Source organism: Amblyomma americanum, chromosome 1, assembly GCF_052857255.1.
Source record: "Amblyomma americanum isolate KBUSLIRL-KWMA chromosome 1, ASM5285725v1, whole genome shotgun sequence".
In the NCBI taxonomy this organism is placed as follows: Eukaryota; Metazoa; Arthropoda; class Arachnida; order Ixodida; family Ixodidae; genus Amblyomma; species Amblyomma americanum.
Genome location: NC_135497.1, coordinates 70,018,727 through 70,032,923, shown reverse-complemented (window position 1 = coordinate 70,032,923; position 14,197 = coordinate 70,018,727).

The window sequence follows — 14,197 nt, the reverse complement described above, 5'->3', positions numbered from 1 at the left end:
TGTGCCAATTTTCGAAAGCAGGATACCAGTGTTTGAAAGCTGGATACCAATGTTCGATAGCTGGATACCAATGTTCGATAGCTGAATGCCAGTGTTCGAAAGCCGGAAAGCCGATCCGAGGCCTTTACGAACGCCAGACCTGCGTTGGCCCCTCGATCGGCCGAAAGTTGGCCCAAAACTGGCCTGGAAGTGGGGCCAATGTGTCAAAGTGGTAGTGTTTTCCCTAAATGCGAATGTAGGACATCCGTTCATGCCATTTTTTGCCATTGATCGCCCAGTGTTCGCCCAATGCTGTTCTGCCTGGGTAGGCAACAGAGTTGAGTACTCGCATTGGGCTTTGCGTTCGAATGCAGCCGTCACCTATTTGAAGAGCAGTGTGACAGCGGTCTTTTGCGCCCTTACGGAAGCGCTTGCTGGCTTCCAGAATGATTTCAGTTGATTAATTGTCACTCGCTCCCTATATTGGAATTTGGAAAGTCTTTATGCATGGACGAACTCTGCGTGCTCCCTGCAACGTTCTTCCGGCCTCGATTCCAGCTGTAGCACATGCCAGCAGTTAAATGCTAATTTAAAGCGCGCTCGGCTACTGAGCCAGAATACCCGGGTTCGAACCCTACCCCGGCAGCCGCGCTTCGATGGAGGCGAAACGCAAAAGGGGCCCGTGTGCTTTGCGTTGTCAGTGCACGTTAAAGATCCCCTGGTGGTAGAAATTATTCCGCAGCCCTCCAGTACGTACAGTACACCTTTCTTTCCTCTTTAACTCCCACCTCCCTCCTTCCTGTTAAGGCGCAGTTGAGGTATCCACCCCGTAGTGAGACAGTTACTGCGCCACTACCTTTCCTCGAAAACAACTAATTCATTTAAACACCCACTTCTACGCCGCCATGTCTTTTACAACAAACTATCTCTTCCAATGCTGCACTGTTCTAGATAGGATAGGACAGGATAGGAAAACTTTTAATGTCCAACAGAAAGTGGGTAGCCAGAGTGCCACCCGCCTAGAGGACGGCCGAAAGGTCTTTACTGTCGGCGGCGGCTTCGGCCAGTCGGACGAGTTGTAGCTGAATCGCTGGGTCGGAGCTCAGTAGTAAGGTCTCCCATATGGCGCAGTAGTTTGTGAGCACAAACGCACAAACGAACAAATCGATTAAAACAAGAAAATTTGCGGAGCGCACATGGGATGCGTGCACTCTCCTCGACGCCGGCGTCCGTCTCCCCACCGTTCTAGAAATTGCGAACGTCTGCCTATGCAATTTTTAACGCAATAGCGTTAAGAAGCTCGTGTCGTAGAAAAGCCGGTGTCGTCGGCGTCTTTGGCCGTGAGCGAAAAATTGCTCATCTCGGTGGACAGACGAACCACGCCGTAAGGGAAGGAATTTTCCTTCCCTTACGGCGCGGTACGGGTGTCCAGTGAAAATTGTGAGACAGTCATCATTTCCTTTGCTTAAAACCAATTTTACTTTCAATTTCCTTCTCTTACGGCGCGGTTCGTGTGTCCACCAATTTTCATTTCAATTTCCTTCCTTTACGGTGCGGTTCGGGTCCACCAAGATATGTTTCCTTTCCTTAAACGGTCCGGGTGGGGGTCGCACACAAGAACGATGGCAACACTGGTTTAATTTCGCAGTGCAGCGTTGGGTCGTTCTAATCGTGTTGAGCTGTTGAGCGTGCTTCGGGTGAGGTGAGCTGTGCTGGACTGCATCGCAAACTCTGCGCAGTGTTTATGAGACTCCAATCCGAAGTACCTCGTGGGTAACTTAACCGTTACCAAATACGCATAGTAAACCCGGGCGTAATTGTCGACCTGCTGAGCCAAGGGAAGCGCCCGATCGTCAAAGCAAGAAAAGGATATAGATATGACGTCTTCGGAAAGTTCGCTTTAGGTGGGCCGGTGATAACGCGGACCAGTCTGCCAAGTTCGACCAGCTCCTCAGTGAGCAAGAACTGAGGGACGTCACGTTTGTGTGCGAGGGGGGCCACAAGCTGAAAGCCTACATGTTGGTCCTCTACGCTTGCAGCTCCTGTGTTTCAAGATCTTTTCGTTGGACATCCCTGTCCGCACCCCATCGTGATCTTGGCGGGCGGGCATCACGCGGACTTCGCTGAACTGTACCGATGTACCGTAGAGAGAGGCGACCGTGCTGCTTGATCGACTGCAATCGTTCTTGAGCATCGTGAAGACGTTCAAGCTGAAGATCGTGATCGAAGTCAGCAGCGAAGAAATGGGCGATGTGGCTCCGAGTGCTCGCGGTGAAAGCAGCAGGCCCATTTGCACGCCACTGGCTGCGTCATGGTCATGTAACGAACCGGAACGCGGTCGTGCTCTCGTGAGCCAGCCACAGGGCTCAAAGCCATCGTCGTCTGGAACATTGTCAGCGCCGATATCTTTCGCTTTGTATATCCTGGATTAGCTGAGCTAATCCACATAACTTTTTTCTTTTTTTGGGGGTGTAATAAAGTATCTTCTTATCGCGGAATGGAGTGCGCGCTGAGTTCGCGTTGGATTCTTGTACGCGTAACAGTTGAAACCAGTCATGTACAACGAAACGAAGAGACTGCGAGTGTTGACTGCATTTGGAGCCGGTGGACTCAACGCACGCTACATTAGCTATTCTTATTTAGCGCTCAAATTAGTGAAGGCTTGCCTGTCATAATTAGGTTATGCATTTATTGCAGCTTTGTAAAGGCCGCTGTTGCTTTCATTATTGGCAGTGCACTTAAAGCATTGCATGAAATCGTTATTAGAAGAATGCAGTTAAGCCGCACACCAGCATCCGGCTGTTAATCGATTAGTGTGGTGGCAGCCACGTAAATTGAACGTATTGCTGGCGCCTGGAGATTGAAAATTGGTTTTTGAGGAAAGGAAATGGCGCAGTAACTGTCTCACCTATCTCGGTGCACACCTGAATCGCGCCGCAAGGGAAGGGATAAAGGAGGGAGTGAAAAAAGCCAGGAAAGTGGTTGTATCGTAGCGATGGTGCCGTAGCGGAGGTGCGGGTGCCTTCCCTAATAACGCTAAGCTATGATGCACCGGCCTGACATCAGTAGACAGAGAGTCTGGGAAATCCATTAAAAAATTAATGTGGATTAGCCCAGCTAATCCCGGATATACAAAGCGAAAGCGATATTGAGGTCTCCACTGACCCACGGAGCCGGTTGTGCGCCTTTCTTTCAGTGAAAATCTGTTGTCAACGTCAATGAACGCTATAAACGCCGTCGGATCACTTGTTTTGTTTGGTTTTCGAGAAAAGGAAATTGCACACTAACCGTCTCACATATCTCCGGGGACAACCGAACCGCGTCGTAAATGAAGATATAAAGGAGGGAGGCAAAGAGGAAAGAGAAAACTGAAAATTGAAAGTTGGATTTTGAGGAAAGGCGTGGCGCTGCGCAGCGGCGGAACACCTGTGGCTCGGTGCTACTAGTGGCGCATGCGCAGTAGTGACTAGGGAGCGAGAGAGAGAGAGAAACAAACGGATGGATCCAGGCGACGGAGTCGGCGGCGGCCACCTGCGCCGTGCGTGACGTCACTCGTGCTCCGACATACGCCGGCTTCGCGAAGCGCGTTGTTAACTAGCGTTGTGAAGCTTTTCGTTTAAAAAAATAGCTGCGGCTTAACTTCTGCTGATTGGATAGGATAGGATAACTTTATTGAGCTCTTGCTTAAGTGCTTTTATGCGGTTTAGGTGAGCCCATCTCCGCAACGGTCGGTTGCCCCTATTCCAGCGCTCCGCTGGATTCTGCCGTCAGCTGAGCTCGCCGTATCAGACCGATCTGGTCATCGCGGCAGTCGCTGGAGAGCATACCCTCCCATTGCTCCGCACTTGGGTTTGGTATAACGGGAACGACGTCGACTTTTGAAGCGAAAAGCTTTTAAGCGAAAAACTTTTAAGCGAAAAGCTTCACTGGGCTCGTCAACACCGGGCTTCGCGTGAGCCACACTACAAATATGCCACAGCTGCGCATGCGCGAAACCGAGTGACGTCACGCGGAGCGCAGGTGGCCGCTGCTGCCGCAGCCGTCGTCACCGCCGCGCGCTGCCTCCTGGCGCGTTCACACTTGGACATTCGGCGGCGAGAGCGAGCGGAATCCGCTGCCGCGGCAGAGATTCCGTCGGAATACCCAGCGGAAAGGCCGATCGGTCCAGGACCTAATTCTCCCGCCAGAAAAAAATCCGCCGAATCTCGTCAGCCAATACGAAGGCGAGTACCCGCGGCGACAAACATGCCGGCGCCTTTCGATGCAGGACGCCTCGCTTCGGACTGAATTCGTCGCTGTTACTGCCTTTCTTAGCGCGTTTACTGGTCATAAAAGAGCTAGCGCTCTTTCGATTTGTCTTATCTCGCCCATAAGAAAACGTTTGAGCGATAAATTTGCTTTAATTTTTATTTCGGGTGACGATTCTTCGCCCTTTAGACTTAAAAAGGGCGTCGGTTTGTTGACAACAATGGTTCCTCGCCTAACCACCAGATGGCGCCACTACGCGTTTAGCCCAACCTAGTGGTGCCCACCCGTTACAAAGGGCAAGGCCTCAAGTATCTATCTATCTATCTATCTATCTATCTATCTATCTATCTATCTATCTATCTATCTATCTATCTATGTGAGAAAGTTATAAATGGCGTAACATCCGACAAAATAGCTGCATTTAGCGTACGAAAGCGTGCATACGGTTTTGTTATGTAGACAGCATCGATTAACCTCTTACCACTTCTGTGTACGCCGTGAGCAGACAACACACAGGCGATGAGCGGCGACGCGGTGGCCGGGAAGTGTGAACGAGACAGCATTTCGGCGGCCGTGGATTCCGCTTCCTCTCGCCGCCGAATGTTCAAGCGTGAAAGCGCCATCCGTCGTCTGACCTTTCGCCATGGAAGGAGAAGACCCAGAACTGGTAGCGTGGGACTTGGCTCAAAAGCAGCGAAGATATGAAAAGTGCAAGGCTAGACAAGCCCCCAATGCAGGGAGATCTGGTGGCCCGCATCCTCCAGGGTCTGCAGGCGGGCCCTTAACAGGTAGGTAGTGGCCACGTTGTCATGAGACCTGGACAGCAGCTGGAGGGCTGGCCAGAAGTCACAGAGGACCGCGACTGGACCAGGTTGGATGTTCGCAATCATGTCCGCTGCTAGGTGGAGTCCGGCCAGCTCAGCCGCAGTGGAACTTCCCGGGAAGGGCAGCCTGCACGTCCTTGTCGCGTTCAGCTGCGGAGCCACGAGTGCCGCTGCCCTCTGTCCTGTGGCTGGTAGCACCAAGCCATCGGTGAAGAGAAGGGTGGGCCCATTCATCTCATCCAGGAAAGCAGCAGCGGTCTGATTGAGGGCCGCAGCTGGCGTGTGGTGCTTGGAAGTGCCTCCGAAGTCCAGGGAGACCTGCTGGGGAGGACGCGTAGGTGGTGGGGGGAGGGCAGGATGGCTGGTGGGAAGGCCCAGGGACTCCATGTAGGCAGCGGAGAGCATGCTTATCCTGGAGTGGGGGCGTCCCGAGAGGCGTGCACGGAGGGCTCTGCCGTCAGGAACATGGTGGAGCCGGTCCGTGTGTGTGAGGCCTCTCTGTAAGAGAAGGATATTTAGTGGGAGCACTCCCGCCTCGGCTAAGGTGGCTGCGATCTGGGAGCTCTGTGGGACACCCAGGAGACGGCGGATCCATTTCCGCCGAAAGGTCTCGAGGCGGCGGAGCCGGGTGGTCCTGAGTCACCAGAGGAAGGGCGTAGAGCACCGCTGATGTCCCAGCTTCCTCAAACACCCGGATGGCCCAGGGAGAGCAACAGCCGTTCCCGCGTGCCAGGAGGCGTTCGGCTGCTCGGCCGACGCGGTCCTGGTGGAGCAGGAGGGGCTTGTCCACTGGGATCCAAGTGAGGCGATGGTCGATGGTGAGACCGAGGTACCTCACTTGCTGCCTCCAGGGTAGGTCGGTGCCGTCAATCCCCAGGGTACGTATTCGCGACGTGGCCCGTGCAACCCGCGGATGGACGAAGAGTGCCTCTGACTTGGTGGCAGAGAGCACCAGGCCCCTGTCTGCCAGGAAGCACTGCACCTCGTCGAGGGCTCGCTGGAGGGCCTGTCTGGCAGAGGTGATGGGCCTCCGGGAGGCCCGGACCCAGAGGGCGACGTCGTCCGCATACACGAAGCAGAAGACCCTGTGGCGAAGACCCTGCTGGATGGCGGACCGGAGGCCAGCCATGACCAGGTTGAAGAGGAAGGGGCTGAGAACTGAACCCTGAGGGACCCCGGTGGTGATGGACCGCGGAGAGCTCAGGGTGCCCCCAACCCGAACCTGCATGGAGCGGTTGGAAAGGAATGCGGTTACGAATTGACGCACCCGCCCGGTCACTCCGAGTTCGTCCAGGGCCTGCTCGATGGTGGAGTGGCGCAGGCTGTCGAAGGCTGCCTGGACGTCCAAGAGGACCAAGAGGGCGACGTCTCCTTGCTGCTTGGCCTCCTTCAGGCAGGAGACCACGTCGGCGATGGAATCTGCCGTGCAGCGATGCCTGCGGAAGCCTGTCTGGCACTCGGAGAGGAAGCCGCAGGCGCTGGCCATCCAGGAGAGGCGTTGAAGGGCCACGAACTCCATAGATTTGCAGGCCGCCGAGGTCAGCGAGAAAGGCCGGTAGGAGGAAAGAGCCCTGGGGGGTTTCCTCGTCTTCCGGATCGGGACCACGAAGGCCGTGGACCAGCTCTCTGGCAAGATCCAGCTGTCCCAGATGCTACTGAAGGCATCCAGGAGGCGGGCCTGCTCAGGGGCATCCAGGTTTCGCAGCATCCGCAAAGTGAGCCCACCTGCCCCAGAGCGCTCTTCTGCTTAGAGCGGTGGAGGGCTCGGTGGAGCTCGTGGGGGTGATTGGTGCATCACACAGGGCTGCGAAAGAACTGGATAGGCCTGCCGGAAGGGAGGGTCGTCCGGGAGAGGCCTGGGCAGGGGGACCCAGTGCAAGGATGGGACCAGCGAGGCTCGCCACAGAGAAGTGGTCAGCCAGCTGCTCGGCCAGGGCCTGGTAGGACACGCCCCGGGAGATGGCTGCACCCAGTACAGGGTGACGGCTGGTGACCACCTGCAAGAGGGAGCGGAACAGGCGCCAGGCCCTGGATGACTGACGAACGGTCTGGAGAGAGCGGGGGCTATATATAGATATGCGCTTCGCCTCTGTATTGTGATACCACCGTGATATCTGATACCTGATTTAATATTTGCTGCGGGTCCTTGGACCCAAGATATTAAACTTATTTTTGGAATATGGCGGAGTGCTTGGCTTGAATCCCTCTGCCTCCGGGATCGGCCCGAGGCGTATTAGTGCGCGCCTTTTCTTTCTATCTTTGCTCTCCTATCCTTTAACTTCCTACTTTCAGCACGCGGCAGCGAGCGTGGTTAGGCTTGAGCCAATAGGCAGGTCCGCGCACTTTCCTTTTCTTTCTTCCTATCAGCAATAGCAGCAGCAGCAGTGTATTGTAGTCGTTATGGAGAGCGCGAAAGAGACGCAACAACGACAGAACAAAGCGAGGAAGAGACAGCGCACTCAAGAGACGCCAAAAGAACGCACCGCACAACTCGAGAAACGTCATAACGAAGATGCGGCCAGAAGAAGTCGTGCCACGTCCCGGAGTGACTCTTCAACTGCAGAAGAGGCCGTTTTGAGTTCTCGGGAGCATCGGAATGAGAGGCTGCGTAGACGACGTGCCGAGGAAACGAAGCTTTCGCAATTCAGCTAGGGTTAGCCAGAGCTAAACCACAGCCAATTTTTTTCGCATACGATTCAGCAACAAGACAAAGGTACTTCAGATAATGTTGGAAAAGTGGATGTTGACTACGCAAAAAGATTATATTTGGCAGGTCATTCATGCTCCGCGCTACTTGTATATAAGAGAATGGGGCCTTGTGAACAGACTTTACGTCGAAAACAACAAAAACAGCATAATTCTATGGAATTCAGTGACCCAAATGAAGTCCATATTATCACTATCAAGTGCAGCCGTTGACTGGGAAAAACAGCAGCCCGTCATAACTTTTCTATTATCGTGTAGTCGGGGCGAGTGCATCACGCATAAAATACGCTGAAAACTGGAAGAAAAAAACACTGCCACGAGTGAAACAAGTATGTGCTGTCTATTTCCAGGTCAGTAGAATTATTAATGTCGCCACGCGACCGCACAGATAAGGGGCCATACTTATAGCGCACTGCACGCAACTGACGCGTGGGACCCAACATGCTGCTGCGTAGAACGCAGGGCCAGGAGAGCCGAGGCTCTAGAGCTGAAGTTCGGCAATATGGAGAAAGCGGACGTAGCGTATGTTGATGCGGCGGGTGGCTGGACGCGAGTGGCAGTAGCTTCGGTCGTCAACGGCCAAGGGGCTCTAGTCTCCGCGGCACCCATCCGGGGGCGCAACATAGGGACTGCGGAGGAAGTTGCTATAGCGCTCGCCTGCGTAGGAACAAAAGCAAAATTCGTAGTAAGCGACAGTAAAACTGCAATTCAAAATTTTGGAAGAGGCAGGATCTCACCGAAAGCAGCCAAGATCCTTAGGAAAATTCATTTAATTTGGACACCCGCACACGCCGCCGGCCCGGTATATAGGCGGCTCACAAGCTATAGCCCAAATCCTCTATTTCCGGGAAGCCGTAGAGCCCCCCGAGCACTGGGGGAAAAGGAGCGCCTGCAAAATTACGGGAAAATTGTTAACCATTACAAATTGGGACGTAAGCTGGTGCCCCTATCAGACCCAAAATTAAACAATAGAGAAGCTGTTGCGTGGAGGCGACCACAAACCAATACATTTATGAACCCGGTATGGCCTTACTACGTGCACCCAGAGCTGAGGTCTCATGATCGATGCACACACTGTGGGGCGAGAGGGACCCTCGACCACATAATTTGGGAGCGCGGAAATTCTCGGGCAAAAATAATGATACCAGAGAAGCCTGGGAGACCCTGCTAAGAAGCCCGAACCCTGAGCTCCAGCGCAACACCATCCATCTGGCGGATCGCCGAGTATGCGGCCAAACTATGTACGGGAAATTGGCAGAAGACCTGCGACGGCCTGCAGGGCAAGCTCTCGACGGGGAAGACGTGGTGTCTCTTGAGGCATCTAATCGACCCGCTGAGTAGTAAAACTGACCAATCGCAACCTCACCAAAGTATTGAACACGTATAAGGGAGACGGCCGCAAGCTCCTGGAAGACCTGAAGGCGAAGTACCTAAAGGCAGAGGAAGGTCAGTACCCGGTGCCCGAGAGGTACGAAGGACCCGACAACGAAGAGCTGGACTAGCCGTTTACCATGACGGAACTGTGGACAGCGATAGATGACAGTAACAAGAGAAGTGCACCCGGCAGGGACGCCATACCTTACAAACTTCTCGGTAACATGAGCGGTACAGCGGCCCGCGGCCTCCTATAGCACATCAACGAAGCCTGGGAGAGCTCACGGCTGCCGAAGGAATGGAAGGATGCCGAGGTCCACTTCATTTCAAAGCCCGGAAAGGCCCTCACGATAGACAACATGCGGCCCATCTCCCTCACGTCCTGCGTGGGGAAGGTGATGGAGCGCATGGTCCTTCGCCGGCTGCAGGAGCACCTCGAAAAAACGAATCAGATGCCGGAGTCGATGTACGGCTTCAGGCAACATCTCAGCACCTAAGACGTGATGATCCTACTCCAAGAACTGGTCGTCAAGTCGGGAACGAGGCACGCGCCGCGCGGGATACTCGCCCTCGACCTGAAGGGAGCGTTTGACAACGTGTCCCACGCGATCGTGTCGCAGAGTCTGAACAAGACCAGGTGTGGCCGAAAGACATTCGGCTACATAAAATATTTTCTGTCAAACCGAACGGCGACCATCAGGATAGGGGAGAATTCGGACCCTGTAGTGCTCGGCGATAGAGGCGCCCCTCAGGGATCGGTCTTGTCGCCGCTGCTCTTCAATCTGGCCCTCCTGCCCCTGCCCGATCTATTCAAGCAATTCGAAGGCGTGGGCCACGCGTTCTACGCCGACGATATTGCGGTGTGGACGGCCTGAGCTTTGTCTGATGCATGGACAGAGGAAGCCTTGCAGCGGGCGGCAACGACCGTGCACAAATACGCAAAGTCGAGCGGACGGAGCTTCGCTTCCAAGAAATCACAGCTGCTCATGATCCAACCGGGAAAATCCAAGGAGCTACCGCCGAACGTGATCATTACCATCGACGGAACGGTCATCACGCCAACACAGCAGATTAGGATTCTCGGCCTACTACTTCACAGCGACTGGAAGGCACACGCCGCCGTCACAAAGATCAAGACTACAACCGAACAGATACTTAGCATGCTTCGGAGGGTATCTAACAGAAACCGAGGCCTTAAAGAAAACGATGCCATGCGCCTGGTACGCACGTTTGTCGTGTCGCGGGTTACCTACTCCGCCCTGTATCTCCGGCTGATGAAGGCGAATAGGGACACCCTAAACACGATGCTTCATAAGGCAACGAAGCAAGCACTGGACATGCCTATATACTCGTCCACGCAAAGACTGCTAGACATGGGCGCCCACAACACGGTGGAGGAGCTCATCGAAGCCCACTTCTCATCGAAGCCCATCAGAGCTCATCGAAGCCCATCAGAGAATCTGGCTCAGTCACACGGAACACGGACGAGCCGTCCTACGCAAGATAGGATGGCAGATCGAGCCAGTACCCATTAAGGCGGCCCTTCCGGAAGACTGGAAGACGACCATTCAGACCAAATCCCTTCCCCGGAACATGACGCCGGGCAAGGACGACGAGAGGCACCCGGCGCGGGCCAGAGCCATAGCCCGGAAGCTGGAAGAGAACCCCAGGGCCCTCTACGCGGACGCCCCGCTCCGAAAACACAGTTACCGTGCAGCGGTGGTGGTTACGTCAAAAGACAGGCTGATCGTTAGCGCGTCCCTGAAGACAACAGACCCCGCAGTTGCCGAAGAAGCGGCCGTGGCCCTTGCACTCGCACAGACGAGCATGGACACTGTGGTCATCGACTCAAAGACAGCCTACGGAAGCTTCCGCAGGGGGTTAATCTCCTCCGCGGCCCGAGCCATTCTATCCAAGTGCAAGCCTCCGGGAAGAGCTACAGAGCTCGTGTGGGTCCCGGCTCACTCGCAGGTAGCAGGCAACATCATCGCCGACTACCATGCCCGAGAAATGTCAATCCGGGCCGAGCACGAGCCGGAAGAGCTACCGCACCCGGTCACCAGCTTTCGGGACATTACCCGTATGTACAGCGAGGAAAGATGCAGACTGCCAGAACCACACCCCAAACTCACCAGGCAACAACAGACGATCCTGCGTCGAGCGCAGGCGGGATCGCTTGCGCATCCCGTCCTGATGAACCGCATGTATCCTGCGGATCGAACACGATATGCTCTGTCCTTTTTGCAAACGAGAAAAGGGCACCCTGCCGCACGTCTTGGCAGAGTGCACAAAACCCAAGACACCCCCTCCTCCCCTTCCCGCCAACACCCCCAATCCCCAAACCCTTGAGCGATGAGAGACCTTGTTATCCAGCCCCGCCCTACCGATTCAGCTCGCAGTGACGGACAGGGGCCAGGAGCTGCTGGAAACATATGGGTCCCGTAAATAGGCAACCACCCCGTCTGGTGCCTGCGTGCACCACCGATTTATTTCGGGCTCAATAAATGTTGATTCATCATCATCATCTGGCAGAAGGGGCCGCTGCCAGTCAAGGAATGCCAGCCAGCCTCTAACCGCGGACGCGCAACTCCCTGTCTCCCAGGCCTGCGTGCCGGGGGCGGGGAGAAACGTCTTTTCTGGTGGAAATTAAAGTTGTTCAATCAATCACTGCCGCTGCGAGAATGAAACGGCTGCGCGGGGTAGTACTAAAGGCGTCCCCACCCTGAAAGCCGAGGCGAGCGGGCATCCAGGCACCCTACTTAGAAGGCATGTTTCCGGAAAACAAACATCCACGGATGTTTCCATTTCGTCTCCACGTTTGCTGAGCGCACCAAAGTAAACACTTGAAGCTCCCGTATTTAACGCACTTAAGTCGAACACTGAAGCTGTTTTGGCGAAATGAAAAATTTGTTTTCGAGGAAAGGTAATCATACAGTAACTGACGCAGTGCCGTAGTGGAGGTCTCCGGAATAATTTCGACCACCACATATTTCGGTGGACACCTAAACCGCGCCTTAAGAGAAGGCATAAAGGAGGGAGTGAAAGAAGAAAGGAGGAAAGAGCTGCCGTGGTGGAGGTCTCCGGAAATAATTTCGACAACCTGGGGATCTTTCACGTGAAATGAAAATAAAAATCGCTTTTCTAGGAAAGGAAATAGAGCAGTAATTGTCTCATACATCGGTGGACACCGGAACTGCGCCGCAAGAGAAGGGAGGAAGGATCTGTATCGTGCACTGACATCACACAGCACACGGGCGCCTTTTGCATGCGTTTCGCCTCGATCGAAACGCGGCTGCCGCGGTCGGGTTCGAACCCGGATACTCCGGCTCAGAAGACGAGCGCCTTAACCACTGAACCATCACAATAGGGCTCTTTGGCGTGCGCTGACATCGCACAGCACACCGTTTTTGTTTTACATAGTAAGAAGATTTTTCCGCCAAAACAACACACACAAGAAAGAAGACGACACTTCAGACAGCACTCAATGCTGCAGTTGCCTGTCTCAATGATATGAATCTATCCATATCATCTAAAAAAAACAGTGGCCTCGATGGTACGCCCTCGGCCATACAATATTTTAATCATGCCCACTCTCCACCACCACGGAATCGCACTCCCCTGGAAAAGAAGCGGCCAGCGGTTGACGGTTTGCCTATGATTCGGTGATGCGCCGCAGGGTGTCAAACAGCCTCCGCGAGCTGACATCTTCCTCCATTCTTTGGCATAGTGAAGCCCACTGCCGGCGGTTTAACTTGTTGGCGTGGCGGCGCGCTGCTGCGTCCAAGCGGTTGTAGACAGTCCAGTCGGCGGCTCTGTCAGTCCGTCGCGCCCGTCGCTCTGCGCGATCTCTCTTCTCGCGCAGATTGAGCAGCTTCATATCAGGTGTGGGCTGCCCTGCCCTTACCTCTGCTCGTTGGGTGGCTGCGAGAGCGCTTCGGACTTGACTTGAAAAGAAATCGGCCCCTTGCGCTGGAAGACGTGCGTGCGGCCATCCACGACCATCTCCGAAAGCAGCACCCCGACCCACGCATCGCGGGAGGTGAGCGCCCCACTCCAGTTGTAACCAACACAGTGCTGTGCGCGTGTGTGCTTTAATTCCCCTAAAATGAACTAATCACGCGCACAACCTGCACACATTCCTTATTGTGGAAATAGTTTGTACTTATTACTTCTCCCCCTATCCTCTCTTCTTGTCCCCTCGCCTCTTTCATTTCATTTCTCCATTCTGCCTGCTATCCTTCATTTCCGCTGCCCCAGCTCAGGTGCTTCAGTATCGATGGCAGATGCCGGGGCTAGCAAAAATCTTTTCCTTCCTTTTTACTATCATTTTTAATAAAACCACTACCACCACCTGGAAAAGTAGCGGTATATACCTGGGTAACACCATCGATTATAAAATCAACTGGGCCTCTGCAGTGCAGACGCTGCTGAGCGAGTACAAGCGCACCGCCTCATACGCGAGACGCCTCCTTGCTCTAGGCGAGGGAAGTACTCTTTCTCTCCCTCGCCGCTTATATGAGGTGAGTGCTTCAGCTCGTATCGTGTATACGCTCCCGCTAATAAAGTTTTGCCCACTACACTGGCGCCAGCTTGACCCCAGATAACCCCATACAGCCATTCGACAGCTCAAATACGGCATTGTGTATGTCCAGTAGATATCCAGATTTACCCACATAACATTGCGGGGATATATACTGGATTATCTTAAATGCATCCGTACCTCTAAAATAGGATGTAGTCCAGATGTCACGGCTGCGCACATGTAGCACATCTAGTAGATGTGCACAGAGGGACAGTTTCACGTCTAATGTACTTCCTATGCATTGCTATCTGTCTCTGCAAAGAACTGGCTTAAAACTTTGCTCGAAGCTGGTCAGCAATAATGACAACAACGAACACAAATTACGTTAGGTAATTACGGCCGTGCATTCCGAGGACCTTCAGACGGGCATTGTATACGACCGAACCGTTTGTCGCAGGGGTTCCGGATGGTTCAAAGTATTCGTGCGTTGTGATGCACACGTTTGTGAAATTTATTAGCTGATATAATGAAGAAGTATACCGGA